Raw genomic sequence first — 13301 nt, forward strand, 5'->3', positions numbered from 1 at the left:
GGAAGAGCACTTGAGAGGGTCATTGCAAGGCGGCAAGACAAAGTGAAGGCCTTGATGGGAGCATGAAAAGACGGCTCTGGAAACATTTGGGAGCAGCAACTCATCTTGAGTGCTCAGGAAAAACTTCCAACAGACAATTCCTAAGACCCACAACAGTTATGAGGAGTTAATCTGACAAAGAGATGGAAGGTGTGGGGGTGGGCGCAGGGCCGAGCCTGAGGGCTGCAGGCAGAGTAAACGGGGTGGGAATGAGGAAGTGTGGCATCTTCTGGGGGGACAGCAGCTCAGGTGTGCTGGAGCGAGGGCGTGCATCAGGTGAGAGCTGGCAGGCAAGAGACAGTGGAGAAGGGGGTCTGGGAGAGGAGACAGTGGGTGCCCTTTGCTGTGTGCCAGTAATGAGTAAGGCACTTGGCAGCGGATAAAAAGAAAAAACAAAGACATGTATACATTACTTCATTTTATCTTCACATCGCTCTGTGAAGTAGGCCTATTTCACTCATTCCATGCCTAAGAGCACAAAGGCTCATAGAAGTCAAGCAACTTACTCAAAGCCGCACAGCAGAAGTGCTGCCAGGATAGAAGCACAAGTCTATCCGAGTCCAACTCATCGTGCTCATAATTACCGTGGGACGTGAAAAGCCTTGGACAGCCTGCTAAGGAGTTAGGGCCTTATCCTGGAGGCATCAGGGGAGTCCTGAGGAATTTGAGGCAGGAGGATGGCATGAGCAGGTTTGCATTTTGGGAGGTTCATTCCGGCAGCTGTGTGGAGAGTGGGCAGGAGGAGTTCACAGACAAGGCCGTGAGAGCAAGCAGGAGGCCGCTGCGTGAGTCCCAGCATGAGAGGACGGCCCCTGGGGTCAGCCGTGGCGGTGGAGAAGAAGAGGAGGATGGGCTCCACAGACAGAAGAAGGTAGAATCAGCGGAACTCAGCGACAGAAAGGGTTTCAATACAAAGGCGACTGAACCTCCAAAGTTAAGGAGGAGAAGCAGGCAAAGCACCCGTTTGGGTTGAGTCAGAGTTGGGTCACATGTAAGGGTTCTACTAGCCAGGTGGGTGGTTGGAGACAGTATTTACCAATAAAGAGAATGAAGAAGAAGGAGCAGATTGGGAGGTGAGAGAAAGAATTCAGTTTGGGGGGTAGCCAAGAGGAGATGCCTAGTTGAGAGGTGGCTATAGAGGTCTGGTCCTCAGAGAAGACCCTGGCTGGTCTTCCATTCCAGGGGCAGCCACCAATACCACAGATAGCCTTTGAACCCTTGGAGAGAATCAGCTCCCCCAGGAAGAACGTGATGATTGGGAATTGCAGAAGGTAGGCATGGAACTTTGGAAAACCCCAATCTTTAAGTGGGGTGAACAGAGAACAAGGATCTCAGGAAGGAGCCTGAAAAAGGCCAGTGAGACAGACAGAGGGAAAACCAGGAGACAGCATTGTGAGGGAAGCTGAGGCACAAGAGAACATCTCAGGAGAGGAGCAGTCAACAGCATCCCACTGAGGAGCCTTCAAGGTATGGGAGGCCTGAGAACTAGTGTCCATGGGGCTATGATCCTAGGTCAGGAGTGATTTTGGCCAAAGAGGCGGCATAGGATTTCCATGGAAGAGGAGTCTGTGAAAGCTAGATTGTGGGGATTGAGACATGAATGGGAGGGGATGCCACAGACACAATTAATGAAGACACTACTTTCAAGAACATTGACTGTAAAGAGAGGCAGTGCCAAGGCCATCATTTCAAGGGGACCCAGGTTTGCTGCAACCTGTATTGAAAGAGCCAGGAGCATGTCTCAATGCTCATGGGAAATTGCTGGTGACGAGGCAAAGACTTAGGCTACAAGAAAAGGACCATACACGGAATAGACTCCCTCAGGAATGGGGAGGGGGTGAGACTCAGAGCTGTGGGGAAATATTAGCTTGCCTCAAAACAAAGAGCCCTTACGACTGCCATGGGAGGGGGGCTGCCAGGAAGAGTAGGCAGAAGGGGCCAGAGCATGAAAAAGATTCCTTTCATGTCCTGAACCTTACTCTCACTGGGAAGCAGAAGGTGAGGCTGGGAGTTAGGGTTGGAGACAGTCAAGTTAGTAGAAAAGAAAGCTTAAGGAGGCAGGTGAGGGTTTGCCATAGATGCTGAGGGGATGGGACATAAGGCCGGCGAGGGACCAGAGGTGGGCTGTGGGGCAGCACCAAGGACAAAGAGCAGGCCGGGAATCCTGTGCCGGCCTCCATCCATGAGGCTGTGTGAACTTCAGCAGCTCTCAGACACCCCAAACAGAAGAGAAAGTGTTCAACTAGACTGGGTCAAGGTTGACTCCTCTGATGGCTGAAATGGGCAGACGACGGGACAAAGGAGTTGAGGTACTGCGGAAGCAGTTGACAGGATGGGTCATAGGGAAGCGAGTGATGATGACAAGAGGGCACTCACTGGGAGCCTCGGGAGGAAATGGAAAGGCTAAATCCTTGATATTAGATACGGTCTCGAGGTCACAAGGCAGAGAACTGCAAGGACAAGATGTTGGGATGGAAGAGACAAGAGCATGTCAGCTTTAAGGGGAGTGGTGCTTGGTAGTGAGGAGGAAACAGGTGATTTTGACCAGAGAACAGAGATTCTTAATTGTGGCAGCTTTGTCCCCTCCAGAGCATAGGCACACACGCTACAGTCACACTCAGCAAGGGGTCTCCAGCGGGGCCTCTCTGGGAAGCCAGTGCCTTCCCCGCCCAGAGCCTCCCTTTCACACCGCACCGCGCATCTGCACCGCACCACAGACTCAGACCGGAAACGCCTGCCTGCAACGGCGGGCACACCTTTGACTCCAGAGCTGCATCTTTAAGATGGGGGAGGGGTAGACATGAGAGAGATGCTCCTGGCCTCCAGTCAGTCAGAAGGCACCCTCCAGCAGCTCGGTGTCCTCTCTGTCCCATCTGGGGCTTTCGGTTCTCAGATCTGACTGGCTTTTGGCATTTGGCCCGTCTCCTAACTGACCCACACACTTGGTCTCTGGCTCTAAGCCCTCATTTACCCTGTGTAGGTTACGGCCCTGCTGGTGGTATGACCCTCGTATTGGATCCTGGTCTTCCCCAGCCCTTTCCCAAGGTGGGACTTCTGGGACACAGCCTCTGCCTGCCAGACTTGTAACTGAGCCCTGGTTAGAACTGGTACTTTCGTCCTGGCATGGCGGCCCCACTAACTGATGAAGGTCAAGGTGAGACCGGGTATGGACCTTGCCTTCATGTCTCCTCTTTATAATCACAGTCAAACAGGTATTTCCCAAAGCGCCTATGCACACACGTCCCCTTATGGTGACTGAGCTGCTCCTATTCTGCAGTCTCCTGGAGCTAATCTACTAACTACAGCTCTCAAAACTCGAGCACTCGGGGTCAAACCCTGTGTTAAGAAATAGATATAGATGGTCCCATCTTTGGGCGCGAAACCAACGCCTGGCTCGGAGCAGCAGCAGCGTCACGGACCCCAAGGGTTTCCCTGGCCAGTGTTTCTCCCTCCAGCCTACAGCATGGGGAGTATCTTTGCGAACATCTTTAGGGGTCTTTTTGGCAAAAAAGAAACGCACGTTCTCATGGTGGGCCTGGACGCTGCAGGGAAGACCACCATCCTGTACAAACTGAAGTTGGGTGAGATCGTGACCACCATCCCCACGATACGTTTCAACGTGGAAACTGTGGAGTACAAGAACATAAGCTTCACCGAGCGGGACGTGGGCGGTCAGGACAAGATCCAGCCTCTGTGGCGCCACTACTTCCAGAACACACAAGGTCTCATCTTTGTGGTTCACAGCAAGGACCGAGAGCGCGTGAATGGGGCCCGAGAGGAGCTCATGCGGAGGCTGGCGGAGGAAGAGCTCGGGCATGCTGTCCTGCTCGTGTTCGCAAACAAGCAGGACCTCCCCAACGCCACGGACGCAGCCGAGATCATGGGCAGCCTGGGCCTACACCCTCTGCGCCATAGGAACTGGCACATTCGGGCCCCTGTGCCGCCAGTGGGCACGGGCTCTGTGTGGGACTGGACTGGCTGTGCAATCAGCTCCAGAACCAGAAGTGAGCCGCGCTCCTCTCTCCCCTCTCACGCCCTCCCTCACCCGTGCTTTCCTCTCCCGTGGCGGCCGTGCCCCTGTGGTGTGAGTGCCAGAAGCGTCTCCATGGTCGGTGCCGGTGTGCCTCGCCCTGCTGTACATGTGCAGACGCAGCCTGCAACCGGGTTTTTATTTCATGTCAGCAGTTCTCGTTTCCAGTGAGGCACTTTCTGGTACTTTCATACAATATTACTCAGCTTTTATAATTGTAAAATGAGAATCAACCCACTGTTTAGTCCCGAGAAGGGATTGTTAGGCACTCGGGGTCTATAGGAGTCGCTGTCAGATCAGCCCAACACTCCTCCTCTGGGCTTTAGATCTGTGTTGAGGTCCATTTTGACGGTTGGTTTTAAGCCAAACTTAGTGCATTTTGAAAACCCATTACAAATACAATATAAGGAAACACTTGAACACAGAAGGGAGAAATGTGCCTAGTGATAGATTCTGCAGTAACGGCTTGAGTCCAGTCTGCCTGTGGTCTCTCCCGTCTGGAGCGTGTGGTCGGCAGAACCAGCCACAAAACATTCTGCATGGTCACTTACGGTTCCCGAATGGCTGTCTTGCTGGGTCTTCCGCATCCCATAGCATTTGCTTGTACCTGTGCTTACACCACTGCCCTGGGGATGGGCTGGGGGCTGTAGCCACTGCTCACAGACCCCTTGGATGAACCCCACCCTTCCCTTGGGTTGGTGTAGGTGCTTTGGTGGGACCACTCTGGCCAGAGCAGGAGCCCCCGCCCCCACCCCCCATGGTCCCCTGCACGCCCACTCGCACTCGCTCCAGGCTGTCTGGGTCTCACCAGTAGGCGCGCAGACAGGTGACCGACCACCTTAGAGCCTAGCTGCTCAGAGCCCCCGTCCACATGTGCCTGCAAGGGTCAGATCTGACATCATCATCTACAACCTCTCCTTTTTCTTTTGTATTTTGATAAACGCTGAAGAAGCTGGAGCTGTTAAACTTTATCTTGAGGGAAACCCTCAGAACTGGTTTATCTGGTGTCGTGGAACCTCTTACTGCTTTCAGGACTCAATTAGTAATCAACTGTTTTTGTATACTTGTTTTCAGTTTTCATGTCGACAAACAAGCACTCTAATTATAGTTATTAGAATAAAATCTCTTAAAAAAAAATAGATGGTCACTTGGACTTCCCAGAGAACTTTGAAGTGGACATCATCCTAACCTTCCAGTTGAAGAAAGGGAGGTTCAGAGAAGTTAAGTAACGTCCCCATGTCACACAGTTTACAAGTGGCAGAATCTGGATTCAGAGTCACGCCTTTCTGCTACCAAAGCACCTCGACCTTCTGTGAGCTTTCCATGATGGGCTAAGGGCAAATTCATTCATATACTGAATGACTTATCAAACATTTCAGCACTTATAAGTCTTTAAATACTATTTCAAAATTTAATAATATCAAGTTTCGCATAAAAAGAAAAAGGGTCAGATGAGCTGAGTGTCAGGTAAACAGGGTATAGTGAGACCCGTCTCTTGTGGCAATCTGTAGGTCATCTCAAATAGCCAGAAAAAGCTCTGCAGACCTTTCCAGTCACCTTTTCTTGTTCTCACTGACAGAACTGAAAGAAAGGAAGAGAGAGAGAGAGAGAGGAGGAAGAATGAGGCAGTACCTGCCAGGCCTACCACTCTCTGCAACCTGAGGGGGAGAACTGACACACAAAACAGTGCTATGGGCATGAGACTCTCCCATGCACACTGCGGAGGCCTTTGGAATGTTTTCAAAAGACCCACCACCCCACCTCCCCGCCCCTCCCACGTGTGTTTCTAGCTTTCATTGCTAGGTTAGAAGTTCCAACAGACCAAGTCTCAGGAAGTATGCTGTTCCCTCATTCATCACCCCCCACCCCCCACACACCCTGCCACCAACACAATCAGCCCCCTAACACATAGGAAAGGGTGGTGGGGTGGTGTCATTTTTAATCCTGTTATCCCAGTTACGGCCGATGGGGCCAGGGATGGGCTTGGGAATTAAGTACAGCCTGTTGATTGACCAGCCAGTGGCCCAAGACGTGGCCTGGCATGAAAGTTATTAACATGGGCCATAGTGACAATGCTCTAATCAAATTCTCTCGAGAAGTTTGACTGAGATAAAAGGCAGCTGGTAGTATGACTAGAAGCTCAAAGACACAAAGACAGAAGCCACAAGTAAGCAGAAGCCATGAATAAGCAGAAACCACATGTTGGCAAACAAAGGAGTAGAGAGCCAAGCAGTAAACTGAGGAATCTCCTCTTGCTGTGGAGCAGAGGAGGTGACCAGCCCCTGGAGCTGCTGCCGATCCAGAATCCTGTTCCAAGCTTTGAGAAACCAGGCTGCACTCAGTTGTATGATACCCTCAGGCTTAGTGGCTTCCCCATTTGCAGAAAAGTCCTGCAACAAATCCTATTACTGAAAATAATGTGAGACAATCTTTGGGCTCTTTAAACCTACCGGGGCCCACAGGCAGAGAGAGGATGGAGGAAGGCTGGGGGCATGGGGCAGTCACTCCATTTCTGCCTTTCGCATTCCTTCCAAAAGCGCAGCAGACTGCATGAGTCCAGGTGGGGGCCCTGGTGAGGGTCTGGCTCTCTAGCCATTTCTAATAGTCAGCTATTGAAACACTCCCCAGGTACCTCCCTGGTTACCCCGTGCTTCTCCATGAGGAATCTGTTTCTTCACTCCCCCAGCCCCTACTCAGCTTAGTTCTAATCTCCCAGAACTCAAGACACAGGCCACCGTCTCTTTGTTTTCAAACCCTGAACTTTGAGTATGGCCTCAAGGGAGAGCCACTAAATGAAAGCCGAGGCTTTCCCTTTAAACATGCCTTTTCTTGTAGCAGGTTTGAACTCATGTCTTTAAAAAACTCCTAAATGTTTATTTTAAAAAGCAGGCCCTGTGTTCCAAAGCCTATGGCTAGGGTCCTTTGAAGTAGCCTGAGTATGGAACAGTGATTTAGAGCTAAGGGCTCATCTCAAATCACCAGTTGATGTTTACCTGATTCTCCTCTCTCTCTACCCCAGGTCTCCCTTTGAAGTCAGACTGGGGCACAACTGTCCACCAGAGGCTGTGACTTACAGCTGTGCCCGGGTCCTACATTCTGAGGCACCATTCTTAGATGGGTGCTCCCTTCACACCTGCCCCATTTCCTGAGCCTAGAAAACACCAGTGGACACACCCATTCCAGCAACAGTTTCCCAGCCACTCCATGGGGGTGGGCCCCCCCTTTTTTCTTCCACCCCCTGGGGAAAAACACAGATGACCAAGAGCCCAGTCGGTGAAGGGGGGCAGATTGAATCAGGCCTTCCCTGAGCTGCTCCCAACCACAACGCATCTCTCATGTGCCCCCTTTCCCTCCACTCTAGCTTCATGCTGTTCTTAGCCCTCTGAGTAAAAGGCGCTCTGAGTCTTTTGCAAAGATAACCAGTTAGTACAACTGGTGCGGCCCCCAGGGGTCCAGGAGACTGGCGGACCTGCAGCGCTCTGAGCCACGCACTGCCTGGGGCTACTGAGGTCTGCCCTTCCTCAGACGCAGCGGCCTCGCGTTGTCTGGCCTCTCTTGGAAAGGAGCTGTTCCGCAGGCATTATCTTTCTAGCTAAGATTTGACATCAGAGGATTTAATATTTCTTTAAAAGGTTGCAATTTTGATAGACAAAAATTTTTCTTTCACGAATTTATTACCTATGACCCACTCCTCTGCCTTCTTAAACTAAGCATTTTGAAGTGACCTTTTCATGGTGACTTGCTTGGGGTCGTTAGTATGAATGCCTGTTCCCGGGTGAGCTGTATGTAATACCTCCAGAGCGCAGAGACCATGCTGTAGGCGTCTTTGTGTCCCTTGGCACCTAGGGCAGCGTGTGGCCAAGGAGGGACGGTGTGCGCATGTGGGTTGCACTGGCGACAGCTGACAGGTCACACAGGTCACACAGACAGTGAAGCAGGCAGAGCTTGCAGCTCGGGGTGGCGTACGGCCTTCCTCAGCTCCGGAATCCTTTCTTGCTCTCAGGGTGTCAGGTTGTCAGATGCTCTTTTCTTTTAACACGTTTTATTATCATACGTTTCAGTTATCACAAGATGTACCCTTTTAAGGTGGTTTTTGTTATATTCACCAAGTTGTGCTACCACAGCCACTATGTAATTCCAAAGATTTTCATCTCCCCCCTAAGAGAAATCCCATGCCCACTCATTGCCACTCCCCACTCCGCTACACTGAGCCCCGGCAACCACGCATCTACCTCCTGTCTCTCTGGACTTGCCTACTCTGAACACTTTTAGAAATGGCCTCAAGTACTCTGCGGTCCTTGTTTTCTGGCTTCTTCCTTTGAACCCGAGGTCTTCAACGTATCAGGACACGTTGCCACTCTGTCCTGTTCCAGCTTCAGAGCATTCCTTCACCTTCTCCACTGCATTTTAATTCTCTATGACCACTTTAGCAAAACATGTTAGAAATGTATGCAAAATGGAGTGGGCCGATACTGTGTAAAACTGAGTTCTTGTCAAATGTGGGGCATTGGGGACTTCCATTTCAGGTGCTCAGGAGCATTGCTCGCTTGTTTCCATTTCCTTGGCTGTTTAATCAATGGTCAAGACTCCTGGGTACAAGTGGGTCCCAGATAAGGAAAGTTTCAATATCAGAACTGTGCACTTCCAGAGACTTCTGGCCAAGATGGAGGCCGAGACTGACATGCTCTGTCTCCCTGCACAACTAAGAAGGAATACAACTACCTCAAAACTAGAAACAACTAGAAGTTCCAGAAAATCAAACTGCATGGAAGTCCAACAAAGATATAAAGAAGAAATACTCATCCAGACAGATGCTCCAGAACCCATCCGACTTTGCACAGTTAGTAAAATCCTCGCTGGAAGCACAGAAGCAGATCAATGAGTCTGGCTCCATTGCTGGTGGGGAGCACCTCTGTTTCATGGGCAGTGACAGAGAGGAAGAAGACATGTATATGAACATGATCCTGGCACACTTTTTACAGAAAAACAGAGTATATGTAAACATTGCCATTGGAGGATTTATGGCACTGCAGCAGCACTTGGCAGGCATTAATGTGGATGGACCAGAAAATGGTTATGGCCATTGGATTGCTAGTACCTCAGGCTCAAGGAGCAGCATCAGTTCTTCTGTTGCTGGGGAATCTTCTAATGGCTCAAATGATAGAGGAACAAAATCACTCGTAGATAAAATTAATATTGCTTTGAAGACAAAATCCGTTAATATCGGGGAAAAAGTTATCAGTTTTATTGAGAATACATCAATGCCTGTGGACCGAATGTCTTTCAATCTTCCTTGGCCAGACAGAACACGCACGGAGCGGCATGTGAGTAGCAGCGACAGGGTGGGCAAGCCATACCGTGGCGCGAAGCCTGTGTTCAGCATTGGGGATGAGGAAGAAAACGACACAGATGAAATTGACACTTCCTCCATGTCAGATGATGATAGAAAAGAGGTTGTAAACATTCAGACTAGGATAAACAAGCCGGACATCAAGCATCATTTTCCTTGTAAAGAAGCGAAAGAAAACAGACACAGGTTTCCTAGTCATCTGCTGGTTACTGAAACAATGTGTACTGTTTAAGGGAGATTCTTTCTCGGAAGGGATTGGCTTATATACAGTCTCGACAACACTAAATACCGTGGTTAAAATTACATCCAAAAAGAAACACCCTGAACTCATTACCTTCACGTATGGAAATAGCAGTGCTTCAGGAATAGAAATCTTGGCAATTGAAAGGTATTTGATCCCAAATGCACGAGATGCTACCAAATCCATAAAACAACAGATCATGAAAGTTCTGGATGCTCTGCAAAGTTAATGTGAAAGAAAGTTATTTCAAAAGAAATTAAGGCAACCAAGAGAAACATGGACATTTTCCTGACTGAATAGTAACTGGAGACATTTCATTTGCTCATGGGGGTGCCTGAAGAGCAGGCCTAAAAAGTGTAAATTATTATAATCAATCTCTGGACAGTTAAAATTTTTAAAAATGTTCTTTTGTATGTTTGGTTTTGTAAAATGGTTAATTATGAAAGTCAATTATTAAATGACTTTGAAGTAACTGCCCCTGTGCTCTTATGAACTAAGGGAGCGGAATGCAGTTCTGTTTTGAAGAGCTGTTTTAAGGGAACACGCACCAATTTCAGATTTAAAAACAACCATACACACACATATTTGCAATGTCTTCTCCGAAAATTAGAGATAGAAATAGTTCAAGAGACCCCTTTAATTGCTACATTGGGTTTTATCCACTGAGCAATATCAGAAACTAAAAACTATTACATAGATTAATAATTAGCTTGGTGTTTCTCTTCTTAAAAAGAGTGAATCTTTTTACTGAAATAGATCAAGATTCCAGCCAACTCAGAAATTCAGTCCAGCCAGGGAAATGTTGAAACATTTGTTTCCAAACATCTTCTTTGCACCATTGGCTAATACTTTGAAGACAATGTGCTTCAGATATTTAACTTCATCCTAATGGTTTCTCTGGGGCAATGAAAAGCAATATAATAAGTAGGTAAGCGTGTTAAGATTACAGTTAACATTTTTGAGGACAGAATTGTATCTATGCAAAGGTCATTGGTCTTAATATACAGATGGACTATCTGATGTAGGATATTTGAAGACACATGTTGAACATATACTGATTTATCCTCAGTGAGATTATGGTCTGTGACCACAAATATCCACTTAAATAAAAGCCAAATAATCAAAGGGATGTATAAACTATAGTTGTTTTTATCATCATGTTCTGAAATTTCTCTTCTTTGGTTTTTGTCTTGTCTTACTTAAATTCCAGTGGTTTGAACCTACTTTTATTCTCTTAATATGACAAAACTGTACAGTGATCTGCTTTATTTTGCAGCTTCCTCACTTTCATTTATTGAGGTCCGTATTAGACACATTAGGTACGAGAAATCCAAGGACACATTTGAGGACATGGAACAACTTCTTGTAAAATCTAATTTGGGAAATGGCAAATTTTACAATTCGCCATGTCTTAAAATGTGATAGATCATCTGTAAGGGGTTGCTAGGAGAAATGTTTAGATGTGTCCTGTTTGCAGACAGTTACTTTAATTTACTTAATGGAAATCAAATGAATAAAAGGCAGCATCGGCCAGTATATTTTATTCCAATACTTAAGTAAAAACAGTTTACTTAAAGTGGTTGAAGACATTTGCATGAAATTGCACCTGGTGCAATAACTGATATTTTTAACTCTCCCCACAACTGTTATATTACTCTTATTCTGTTTCTTGGCACCCCCTTTAGAAATGTTCTGAAATCTCATCTTTTGCCCATTTCAGCTTTTTACATAATATTAATGTAAAGACATGTCACAGTTTATAAATGACAGTTGTAAATAAACCAATACAGTTTTCTCAAAAAAATAAAATACAAAGAATTGTGCACTTCCACTTTGCAGCAACTTCTACAAATTCTTTCATAGCTATTCTCTATTTTGAGCCCGGTATCAGGACCAAGAAATTGGTGTACGGTGTCTAAAAAAGAGAAGAGCAGCCTCTGATCTTCAGCAACCGGCCTGATGCTCACACCCAGGACTCAGCCGTCAGGAGCTGGCTTGGGCACTAGGTCATGGTGTTCTGTGGGACATAATCTCACAGAACACCAGCATCGGACACAGTCACTCTGTGACTACAAGGGAGACAAAAATGACTACTTCATAGTCAGACAAAAATAAGATCACTATGCAAATCACAAAAATATCAAGCCTCTCCACATCCTAGCTAATATAAGTGACTGCGGCTTCATTACCAACCACAGCTTCAGCACTACTCCATTCTCCCCACCTTCTAAATAAGAACTAAAAGACGCACAGTCATAGACTTACACCTGCTTACTGGTAACAGTCAATGCAGAGAAACCTTTCTAAACCCTCCCCAAAATCACCAGACACAAGTCCAAATCCTTTCAGTTCTAAACACTCTTTACCGGTGTACATTCTTCCCTCTTGCAAGAAATTATAAACTCAGCTTTGGTTGACTACAGGTGTGTTCTTACTGGTTTTTAACCGGAGGATGTTGGCACAAGTGAAGTTGCCACCGAGAGTCAGCAGAAACCCTCTCTTCCTTGAACCAAGAGATCCTCATCTCCCTTGTGGTTTACACATCTGAGACATTCTGCATCACTACTCCGTGGCCCACGGCTAGGAGGGAAGCTCGGGAGGAATTGAGCTCCAGTATTTCCTTGAGTCCCTTTGGCTTTGAGTTTATTTTCTTTTCCTAGGAATGACATGCTATGGGACTTGATGGTTATCTGCCCAGATATAGATTGCTCCCTAATAAAATTATCATCTAGCCTTCCAATAACTGTTCTTATGTCTGTCTATCTGTCCATCTGTCTGTCTAATGTCTTAAGTGTCATCTTTAGGTAGAAAATTTTGACAGGAACAGCACAGACACAGGCCCAGGAAGTCCATCTTTGAACTGGTCTCTGGGGCAGAGGAATTCAGGGGATCCCTTTGGAACCAACTTTACCCCAGGTCACCTTTTCGAAACCTCACAAAGGTTTCTTTCCCAATCTTGTATTTGTGTTATTCCAGGGAACTGCTTTCTCTAACGTGCTATCTGCCTGGAATCCGGAGGACTTTTAGCCAGCCCAGCGGGTGACAATCAGCCTTTGACCCTGGACCACACCACAGAGACACAAAGTTTCCTTATAGACTGTCCTTGTTTTCCTGGGGTCGTCTTAGTCTAAAATGACACCCTTCTGGGCCAAACATCTGCTGCTCTTGTGTTAACTCATCTTATTTCTCTAACAGAATTTAAGGGACAATTTGGAATTGCAATGGCCACTTGGGGGAATTTGACGTGAACAAGATTGTTCATTTCAGAGGTCCTGTGCAGAAAATAAAGAAAACCTCACGAAGGTCTTGTCTTGCCTAAAAGAGAGATTCTTTCCTTTAACTTAAGAGACACAGCCCCTGCTGCTCCCGCCCTCTGGGGGTCAGTAAGTGCTGGCTTTCCATCACACAGCTTGATAAAACTGTCAAGTTCCCAAGCTATTGTCTGAAACAGTATAATGTCACTCTTTCTCGTGTATATGTCAAAATCTGTTTTCTATATCTAACCTTCTTTTTAACCTTGTCTTGCTGAAGGAAACTCATCAGACTTATAGTGATAATTTCACACTTCTGTTTTCTATATCTAACCTTCTTTTTAACCTTGTCTTGCTGAAGGAAACTCATCAGACTTATAGTGATAATTT

General features: G+C 47.2%; 2 pseudogenes; both read left to right on the plus strand.

Annotated features, from left to right (window-relative positions):
• The first annotated feature begins 3502 nt into the window (after positions 1 to 3502).
• On the plus strand, positions 3503 to 4047 carry LOC150012546 (ADP-ribosylation factor 1 pseudogene; annotated as a pseudogene).
• A 4833-nt stretch (positions 4048 to 8880) lies between these two features.
• LOC150012547 (TBC1 domain family member 23 pseudogene) lies at positions 8881 to 9889 on the plus strand (annotated as a pseudogene).
• Positions 9890 to 13301: the final 3412 nt, after the last annotated feature.

This window comes from Furipterus horrens, unplaced genomic scaffold (genome assembly GCF_987537825.1).
Source record: "Furipterus horrens unplaced genomic scaffold, mFurHor1.1.pri manual_scaffold_4, whole genome shotgun sequence".
Lineage (NCBI taxonomy): Eukaryota > Metazoa > Chordata > Mammalia > Chiroptera > Furipteridae > Furipterus > Furipterus horrens.